This window comes from Sinocyclocheilus anshuiensis, unplaced genomic scaffold (genome assembly GCF_001515605.1).
Source record: "Sinocyclocheilus anshuiensis isolate Anshui unplaced genomic scaffold, SAMN03320099.WGS_v1.1 scaffold997, whole genome shotgun sequence".
Taxonomy (NCBI): Eukaryota; Metazoa; Chordata; class Actinopteri; order Cypriniformes; family Cyprinidae; genus Sinocyclocheilus; species Sinocyclocheilus anshuiensis.
The window spans coordinates 2,676,282-2,687,564 of NW_015555715.1; positions in this window are offsets into that span (position 1 = coordinate 2,676,282).

An 11,283-nucleotide genomic window follows, 5' to 3' on the forward strand; every position below is an offset into this window, starting at 1 on the left:
AGCGAAATCTGATCAGCACTATTAGCCTGAATGGCTGGCTCTTCCTTTTCATGTGAGTTAGCGTGAGTGCTGTAATGCTGCATGGGGAATGCTCAGGGAAGCATGTCTTAATTCCTCATTGACTCTTTGACCTTTTCCTCATCACTGATACTGTAGCAGACCTGGAGGAGGAGTAGAGTATCACAGCGCTGTGACAGGCTGACGTGAGCTCTGAGAAACACAAGCCCATGACGGAGTGTTCCTGTTTTTGGTCAGGCCCACAAGTGTGGTGCCAAGCCACAGGAGAAGACATTAGTCTGAGCGGGTGCTTATCACTTACACCTCACCTCGGTCAACGGTCTAGGATAACGGAGCAGCAAATTGGCTACTGTAAAGAAACTGAAAATTTAACGGTGTCATGTTAAAAGAGATCAGTGCCTTGTTTTAAGGACCGTGCAATCAAGACTCGTGTTTGTAATTGGAGGTCTAATTTACCCTCTCTTGAATATAAGGTACTAATCAACAAAGGATTAAGCACTTGTATTAACAAGTTCAATTACATGCAAATAAAGGAGACCAAGTTGAAATCTTTAAATACAAACACCATTTACATCTTGGGTAACTAATGAAAATGTGAAAGCTGGATTTGATTGTGATATGAGAGGGGAAAATTCAGAGCTACATGGTGCGTAATCTATTATTTAGCAAGAAAAATCACATAAATGTTTGGTTGACATGGAGATGCATGGGTTTGGCAGAAACAATAATTGTATGAATAACCCCTGCAGCTAATTCTGTGAAGGTTATCATTGAGCTCCCAGACCAAGTGCAGGCTCAGGGTGCTCTATCAGCAGGGGATGTCAGCTGCATTACAGTTTGTGTCATCTGTTACAGGTACGCCATGATCTTCATGTCAACAGAGGTGCTGAGACAAACAGGTTTGGAATTGAGCTTCTTTTGTCAAAAGTCATTAAAAGGTAAGCAATTATAGCTCACTGAAACACATTCACGAGGACATCTTCAAGAATGTCACAAATCTGCCAGTGTATTAATTGCATTCGTGTCTCGTGATATTACAGTATTGGCTGCAGTCCTAAATTCTGATTAAATTAATTTTAGTGTGGAAAGAGATTTTCTTTTATAGAATACGATCACTAAGTAATTTCATTTCTGATGAAACTATCATGACTGTCTTGTAGGTAAATCTATAAAGTATATTTATAATTTATTTACTTACATTTTTGTCAGTTGCTTGGTTTGGAATGTTTGAACCCACAACTTCAGTTTCACAAAAAAAGAAAAAAAACATTGTCTTGTTGGATCCAGTCTACAATATATAGTAGAAGTTGGAAATGGTTATGTAACTTTTTTTTTTTTTTTTTTTGTCTGCAACTCGGTAGGCCTTTGTTTGCAACATTTATATCAAACTTCAAGAGTTTATCTGCCATAAATTAAAGTTTTGAAATCTTGCACTTATACCTAAACTATAATTAATGTCAAGTGCCAAAGTGTTTTTGTCACAACCTGAAAACATGGACAGTTACATTTTTGTGAAGTCTTCCCTCTCCCCCACCCTATTCCATTTTAAGCATTCCATTTAAAAAAAGTATTAAGAAAAAATATAATTTTAAAAGAACTGCACAACTATTGAACTGCCCAAACTATAACTAATAAAAAATACATAAACATGGGCTAAAAAAATTTTTTTTTTTTAACGCAGCCAGTGTTATGCAAAATTTACACTGCAAAGGCACAGAAGCGCTTCTGAAGTGGCATTAGGTGTCTTTACACAGACTGTTTAATGCTGCTCAGAGGTGACTTAAATGCATTTACACAGCAATTGCAACTACTTTGATACAAAGGGCTGAGGTGGGTCTGGTAAGGCAGAATTTAGTCTTTGAGCAGGCACAGAGCAGCCTTAACTCGGCTGTGTAAAGACAGCTTTAGTCACTTTCACACTTATTTTCAATTTAGGTTTTTGTGAGATAATTTAAAGTAAATTGCCCGTAGTGTTAAAACCTCTCTGTTTGCTCAGCCATACTATTATTAGATATGTGTGTATGCTTGTTTTTAACATTTGGGGGATAGTTTTGAGTAATTGTTACATATTTAAACAACAGAATCTGATTCAGATGATGCCATTATGTCATTTTACGTGCATCTTACGTTTATTTTTTTTTTGGCATGTAAATCCTGTAGATCAGGAGGAAGGTAGTCATGTATGATGGTGATTTCATCGCTGCACTTTCCAAGTGTTGTTGTTGTTACAACTGACCCCGTGCTACAACCATTCCTGGTCTTCCTTGCAATAGTAAGTATATTTTAATCGAGATTTCCCTTATTGCATCATGTTAGCATAGCATTCATTATCAGACAGAAAAATGAAAATGGATTTAGTCCAGTTGTTAAAGCCTTTGTGATTTCTGTGTATTATAATTGCTGACCTCACACCACTGAGGCTGGAATTACTTGATGTTTTTTTCACATGCTATTGGGTGCTGAGAGTGGTTCTTATAGAGAGGGGAAAAGCCATTAAAAATCTATTAAAGCAGATCTTTTTACCCAGAGGGGAAAGCCTTCTCATTACTAAGCAGATTGGAAGGGATGACAAGTGGCGCTATATTCCTATTTTATTTTCCTTTCTCCATTTGTTTTTTTACTCTCTGCATTTTGTATTTTGAAAAGGCCAGCTGAAAGGCAGCATGCCCACTGTGCCAATCAGTATTTCTACAGCTACAGGCTGCAGGTGGTTCTAGTGGCTGTCATTCATGCGAGGCACTGGCCCTTGCAAGTCTGGATTCAGGCAAGCGATTTACGATTCACACAGAACAATTCCTCAAGGCCATCTCTGAAGCGCTCTTTAGTTCGTGTTTAAATAAATGCAACATTAATTAATGCAGAAGTTCATTAAAAAAGTTGTTCATTTGGAGTGCACAGTGTAGAGGATGTTATGAATGTGTGTTAATACGTGCTTTATGTTAATGGCTCATCATCTGACTGACACATCCCTGCAAATGTATCTCTAATGCGCTGTCTGAATTCATGTTTTCTGTTTTGATATTTTCGAACATTTTGCTTAATGCATTGTTTTTGGTTCTCCTTCTAGCTGATTACAACTTCGCTTTTGCTTCTCCCTTGGAGCTTGGAAGATGCCTCACTCATATTTACTGTTTACAGTGTTGACATTAAGAATAATGGATACTAATGGTGTCTCCATGAATTATTGTGAGAGTTAAATGAACTCTCTATTTTATTATATATTATGCAGTATTTAAAGTTTTGGGTCATTAAAAACTAGACGGCCCCATCCCCCCGCCCCAAGTTTGTCTTTTACCCCCTGCTAGTGTGCAGCGATGCCCTTGTTGCCACAGGCTACATTAGATCTGTTCTTCAGAAAAGCGTTATTACAGTATTCTGAACTAATGCTTTGTTTTTGCTTCTGCATTCAGATTCTGTTGTAGATTTTATTGAAGGAGTTTACGCTAGTCTAAGGAACCTGAGGTGGTAAAATAAGTATGACTGTTATAAAACTTGTGTCTGTGGTTTAATCCAGCTTCAAATTTCTTTTCTCGGTTTTTGATGTAGGTTAAACTCATTTAACCCTTGTGTTGTGCTGAAATTCCTTCACCTAATTTGGTGTTCCTTGTCAAAAAAGACCAGCCTTTTAAAATCTTGGGGTCAGTCTTTTTGTCAGCTTGTTTTCTTTTAATTGGAACAGGTTTTGGAACTGATTGGTCGTAGGGCTCATTGATTTGAGCTTATGTACTTCAGGTTTTGAGTGAAAATAAACATTATTTGGGGATAATTTTGGCACAGATCAGTGAAGTCTACAATCAAATACAAAGCCTTTGCTAACTGAAAGAAAGCAAAGTGATAAAAATATTGAATCAAATATTTGGTACTAATATAGCATAAAGAGAAATTTTTATGCAGTTTTTTTGTAGGCTGCTCATTTTTGAACCAGAACACCACAAGTGCAACAAGGTGAGGAAAAAAAATCCCCAAAAATTAGCAAAACATTTTTCGGAAGATATTATACCCTGTGCAAGAAAAGTAATTAAGATTTAGTCCAACTGGCATTTTCGGAAAAAAATAAATCTTCTCCAGGCCAAAACGTCTGGAACACAACATGAGGGTCAACACTGATTCACCTCTTGAATGTGTATCGACAGTCTGTTCACACATCTGCTGTTCCAAGGGCATGTTCTCTCCGTTTGGAGGTCAATGGAATCTACCAAAGGTCAAGACTAAGGTTGTGACTTTTATTCCTCTGAAGAAATGTGTATGTGTGTGAGTTTCTGTGTTTTATGTATCCATATGCATACATTCTTATAGTTATACTGCAGATATTGTGTCTAGCCATCACAGATCTTATAGTTGCATTCAATGAAACAGCCATCCACTTTAAATACACTTTTTCAAAGAGCAAGCAGCAAAGAGCAATCCTTTACAAAGGAAAAAAAACGTGGAGGAAAGAAAGTGAAATAAATCATTCCTGTTATCCACTTTGATACTCATTCTCTCTTTTTTTTCTCAAATGTGATGTTAGATCTCCAATCTTTCTGCAAATGAGCCCTGGCTCTCTGTAATGGCTTTCTGCTTCTCATGGGAAGTGCGAGTCGTACGCTCGACCCAAAAGCTGCTGATTGAAGAGGAAAATGTAATACAGGTGTAAAGCAGACTTGATGGGGGTCTTATGCAAGGGTTATGAATTTCAACCATTTTCATCTACACACTTGTATGTACATACATATCGAATTGGATATGAATGTGCTGGCTGGACTGTTTGCTGCTCCACAGAGACCAAAGGGTTTCTGCTGGGCTGTCGCTAATTCCAGATGAGAGGATTGCTATTATGCTAAATTAATAGGAATTAAGGAGGATTGAGTTGGTTAAGCAAGCACTTGATTAAGCTTTACACAGTCCAGCAGCTTCATGAATGAAGGCGATGCAGACTGTGACTATACAGGACAATAGAACTTGGACAGAGACCTTAAGATGCTTACTTTTTTTTCCCCCATTTTATGCATTGTGCAATAATGTTTTGATTTGTATTCTTTATTTGATTTTATTTATTAAACCATTTATTCAAAAAAAATTAAACTATTTATCCTGAAAAAATTAGTGTTACAGTTTTCAGTTAGGATGCAGATGCCCTTATGCTGCATGTTTTTTCTTTTTTAAATGTATAAAAAACAAACGTAGCATGTGCACACACAGTTTCCAGGAATATGATGCCTCTGGTTTCACATTCCTCTAAAAAAAATGTGAAAGTTGCAACCACCCTGTAATTTTAAATCAATGGTGTGGCTCACTAGGGTCTGGGGACTTAAACCAGGTTAAAAGCTTGACCTGGAAAGCCAAGTGTGTGTCTATCATGGTCCCTCTTCATGGATAAAGTAATTGATGGGTGGAGTCTTGCAGCTGCTAATTTATTACCTATATGTAAATTTAATGATTTGATTAGAAGCATGCAGACCTGAACCCTCAGGCAACAAGGTTTATACAACAGCCCTGTTTAGCTATTGTCCAACAAAGGAGGAATTCACTTAACACAACCTGCAGAGATTTGTGGGTAATTGTTGCCATAATCGATAAGTCACCGGAGTGTAAAATAAAAAGTGCTGTTGTGTGAGGGAGGAGATCTGAAATGGGTTTGCAGGGTCTTTTTGGTGTGTTACAGCAGCTATAAATTGCATATATTCATTTCATATCAACGCACTAGCCATGTGAAGCCTGCATTTTGAGTTGAAGCCTGATTTTGGCATGAGAATGTATAGGAAGAAGAGTCTATGTATATGTTTGTGTGTGTGGGTGCAAACAGTGGGGCTGGGGCTGCTTGGATGAGCCTCATTGTTCCTGTGCGGCCTAGTGACAATGCTGGAGGGCAGATAGGGATGAAACCTGAGCAGGGTGACAGTGATAAATAGCCCTTTTAATAACACCTGCCCCACTTGGCCAGCCACTCACAGCTTGTGTCCTCTGTGTATTTATTTCTATGTTTATTTATGCATCTATAGCAAGACGGAAATCACAACCGTAGGGCTCCAATATGTCTTTTTTTGGGGGGTTGGAGAGGAAGGGATCTGGTGATTTCACAGATTTGGATTTTTAGAGGGTGTTGTTTCTCAACTCAACCAAACCATTCATCTCTTCTCAGGTCTTCAGCGACTTTGTGTTTCTGCATCAAGGCCCTTTGCAGATCCATGTTCTCGCATATTCAACATGAGTATTGTCTGTGCTCTTCCTTGTCTTTAGAATAGTGATGACCTTTAGAATAGTGATGTTTTCTTTTTCTATCTCTATCTATCTATCTGTCTGTCTGTCTATATATCATCTATCTGTCCTTTGGTCGGTCTGTCTCTCTGTCTGTCCATCTTTCTGTCATCTGTCTGACTGTCTGTCTGTCTGTCTATGTATATGTTCATAGGTCTGTCTGTCTATGTCCGTCCATACTACTTTCCATCTATCTGTCTATCTAGCTATCGATCGATTGGTCTGTCTGTCTGTCTATCTCTGTCTGTCTGTCTGTCTTTCTATCTATCTATCTATCTATCTATCATCTGTCTGTCTATCCGTCTGTCTGTCTATCCATCTCTCTGGCTGTCCATCCATCCATTGTTCTATCCATCACATTTAGTTATGTAGCACTAGTTATTAGTGCTGTTCACTAAACTTTTCAGTCTTTTCCCTTAGAGCATGTGTGTGGCCTGAAGAAGTTCTCTGTTGTATTTAAAGACATGCTGCTTGCTTTTCTGTTGATTTTAACCAAGCCATTAGACTGAGGGCAATTTCTTTTGTCTGCTGAAATATGACCTGGGGCTTGAATGACTGAATAGTTAAAGTCACAGCAGTATATCAGAGGTGTCAGAGCGGGTTCCTTCAGGGCACTGTCTCCCCTGCTCTCATTCAAACCAACGCTTCCACCTTAATTGGCTCAATTAGTTAAGTATCCATGTACATTATCATCTATGCATTTTTCATGATCCGTTTTAACACCATGGCAGCATAGAACAGGGCAACTTTCGGCTATGATTTAGCATTTGGTGAAATGTTAATGTCAGAGCTAGTAAGTGATTGGGATAATTAAGTAATTATAAGCAGATGTTGGAACAAATGCCAAAACAGGCTTTGCCCTGCAGAAACTTTTCTCTGCGCTGATTTTGACACCCCTGTTGTGTGGGGATATCCCAGAGGTACCTGTAAAATAGTTACAGTTTCACCCTTGTGATTATTCGGTTGGAGTCTTTGATATTGAACAAAAATGGTCTTTTATGTTATTGTGTGGAGAGGAAATGGGCTGTAAAAAGAGTGCGATCGGAATAGCAAATCACAGAACCTAATAGCCACGGCCAGTGAACCACAGTTCTGGCCTGGAGTTAAGGCAGAAACACATACAAACCTACACATATTTTTTCTTCACAAATTTTACTCTAGGTGGAATTCTGGTAAAACCAATGTGTACTAGTATAGTAGTATCACATCAAAATAAACAGATCAAGACTATTGGTGGTAAGTCAACAGTGTGCCGTGACTTCACATCAGGTGTATGGAGAGCCCTTGAATGCTTTTGACAGCTGTCATAATTGGAGTTTGGCTGGCAGGCATTGCAAAGTGTAGATCGATAAGCAGCAAATTTTCCATTAAAGAAAGATTACATGAACATTGCTGTAAATAGCCAGGAGCGGCTCCATCACTGATAGACTTAAATTGGTCAACATTTTGAACGCTGGAGTGACACGTTATGTACCAGTGTTGGGGAGTAAGCAATAAAAGTAGCAATGAATTTCAAAGTAGTACATCGCTGTTTTTAATGTTGGAGCTGAACGAATAATCAAACACCCCTAAATAGTCCTTTTTCTCTTTCTGTGTAATGATGGATAATCTAATTCATTCTACTAATTCGGTTCATTTAGATGCTTCATGTAAATTAACTAATTAAAAAATTATTCAGTGTTTCAAGTCCATGTACTTACTACTATGTTTTCAACTTGGTTATGTAAACTGGGATTTTTTGTTGTGTTTTGCATAAATGTACCTGTTCAAGATTAATACTGTCATGCTAATTGAGAAAATGCATCTCTAAATGATCAAATTTGGCTCTAAATTTTGAATTTTGTCATTGGATAGTTGAATAGGCTTATATATGAATCGGGTTGTCGATAGTCCTCTCTCATATGTAGCATTGGAAATTCTGGTTTGTTTAGACCAGTGGTTCTCAACCTTTTTGACTCTAAGGTCCCCCATTGTCCAACACAATATTCGAAACGCATGACAATGTTGCATGTTTTCCAATTTTTTTATTAAAAGAATCTGGTAGTGATGATGTATTGAATTAAACGTATTTTTTTCTTTATTTTTTTTGTGATTCTATAAGACTCAAGATTCAATAAAAATAATAGTTGTTGAGGGGGGAAAAGAAATATGATTTAAATCTTGATTTAAAAAAAAAAGTTTTTGTGTGTGTATTAAGTATTTCAAGTTAATCAAGTTTTAATTTATTTTTAATCTAATTTTGATATAATTTATTGATGCCCCCTTGTGGAGAACCCCTGCTTTAGACTGTTCATGTAAATGAACTGCTGGAAAAATGATTCACTGACTTGAGTCCCTGTTCTACTATGTCTGTGATTCTGTTTTGCAAATTGGAATGTTTTGTTATAGTAAACATTTACCTGTTTAATGGAGGAAAATACATCTCTAATTTATCAAATTTGTCTCTAAATTGTAAATTTTATTCTGGTATAGTTTGTATACAAAGCCACTTAAACAACTTCAATGTAGTTAACTTGATATTTGTAGCTTGTAGCACAGCTAACTACTTTTTCAAAACAGAAGCTTAGTTGTAGTTAAACTACTTCAAATTATGATTAGCTTGTTCCTTGACAAGCAACAGTTTCAAAGTAGCTTCCTCAATAGTCTCAACCTCAGACGTCACGTCCATGGACTGTTGGCTGAACGTCTGATGCATATATGGCACACAAAATTGGAAACGCTTCAAGAGTTTCGAAGTATGGCCTTTTGGGCGGTCCTTGGCCATTCAAGCAGCCAAGGTTCCCAGACCTTCTGCCCTCAGTCTGAAGGTCTGGCTACATGAGACTACTTCCTCAACACCAGGCCCGGCTCCACAGAGGGGCCCACCCTGTCCCCACACCACATAACAGCCAATCACAAAATTTGTGCGATATTCAATTGAGTTCCATATATTTTTCTTTTTTGTTTTCTTCTTCGTTTTCTTTCTTTTGTTTTCTATACACTTTTACTTTGAAGTAAAAGAGCCCTTTGAAGCTGCACTGAAACCTTCAACCCATTGAAGTCCACTATATGGAGAAAAATCCTGGAATATTTTCCTCAAAAACCTTATTTATTTTTGACTGAAGAAAGAAAGACATGTAAATCTTGTATGACATGGGGGTGAGTAAATTATCAGGAAATTTTTATTCTGGAAGTTAACTAATCCTTTAATCTCGCTCCCGCTGAATTTCTGACCATTACCGCCCGCTCCCACACTCCTGCATGAACCCGCGATTTTTGTGTCCACTTCCACCCACAAACATTCTAATACTGTATACAATTTTCACGCATCATAACATGCGGGTATTGAAATCACTTTTGACTGAGCGCTCGCTGTTCACTTTTAGCCTACTTTCGATTTCACGATTGTGTAAAGAGAGCACATTTTAAAAGATAAGATATCTGTCGTGAGCTCAGGATCTGTGAGGTTGTTGGGCTGTTTTTGACTGACCATTGGGCTAGTTTTGTCACGCAGACCTGGCAACCTTGGCTGTATGGTGCAGAGCAGACACTTTCAGTTTACATCGGGGTCAAGTGATCTCTTCTTAGGGCAGTCTTGGCCTAATGGTTAGAGAGTCGGACTTGTAACCCGAAGGTTGCGGGTTGGAGTCTCAGGTCTGGCAGGAATTGTCAGTGGGGGGAGTGAATAACCAGTGCTCCCTTCCACCCTCAATACCACGACTGAGGTGAGACCCTTGAGCAAGGCACTGAACCCCCAACTGCTCCCCGGGCGTGGCAGCAATATGGCTGCCCACTGCTCCGGGTGTGTGTTCATGATGTGTGTGTGTTCACTAATGTGTGTGTGCACTTGGATGGGTTAAATGCACAAATTCCGAGTATGGGTTACTTCACTTTCACTTTATAATTGTAGCATATGTTTTCCAACTGAACTAAATCATTTTTATTTCCATAAAAAAGCAAAACGACAGTGGGGCCAAGTAATGTAATCGGTGTACGAGCAAATACCGTGTAACACCAAATACCGCAGCAAGCCTTAATGTAACTTCCCCCACACATACCCCCGGCCCACCTGGAATATCCCTTGGCCCACCCATTATCTCATATCTGGAGCTGGGCCTGCTCAACACTGCTAGGTAGAGCAACACTGTATCTTTCAGATCAATCCCTGCTCTATGTTTATGTATTAGATATGTATAGCTATGTAAAACTATGTATGTGTGTATCTAGACGTGTATTAATGTGCATTTATGTTTACTGTGAACCACCTAGGGATAACCATAATGAGACAGTGTAGTTTCATCTGGCTAGCAGTCCGAAATGCCAGAGTGCTCATCATAAACACATCATTACACATAGATCTACAGGCCACCAAGGAGCACAAATCTACAGTTAATTGGCAGAGAACTGTGAGGGATGATTAAGAAATAAAGAACGCTGGGAGCCGGAAAAAAAAGACAAGAAGCAAAAATCAACAGTGGCTGCAGGACAATCAATCAAATCTGTCAGCGCCTTTACCACACTGTGTAATTTATTGGAATTGTTCTTAGGAAATGGGTACACTCTGTAATGTGTAGCTAAAATCACTTTGTAACACCTAGCAGCAGTTGACATTGAAACCTATCTTGGGCTGTGTCCTTTGATCTGTGACTCTGCCCTTTGTTGTCGTTGCCGGTTTTAAGCTTTTTTAAAATGAGTAGGTCAAATATCTTGGCCGGTGGTAAAACATTTTTGGGTAGCAGTCTCTCCCTAGCCAGTGGAAATTAAGCACAAAATAAGTATTAGCAAGAAGTGACAAGGTGTCATGTGATTGGCAGTTATGTTAGAGGTCAAATGCATTATTGTTTTAAGCAGGAAAATTCAGTATTGTGAAACGGGGGTCAAATGCAACATTGACAGCAGTTGATTATGCTTTTGTAATACATTTCTGAATGCATCAGTCATGTGTAAGCTGACAGTGCGCTCACTAGAAGATTATCATGATGGTGTATTGCTTAAGCACAGGTCAAGTGTGTGTGTGTGTGTGTGTGTGTGTGTGTGTGAGAGAGAGAG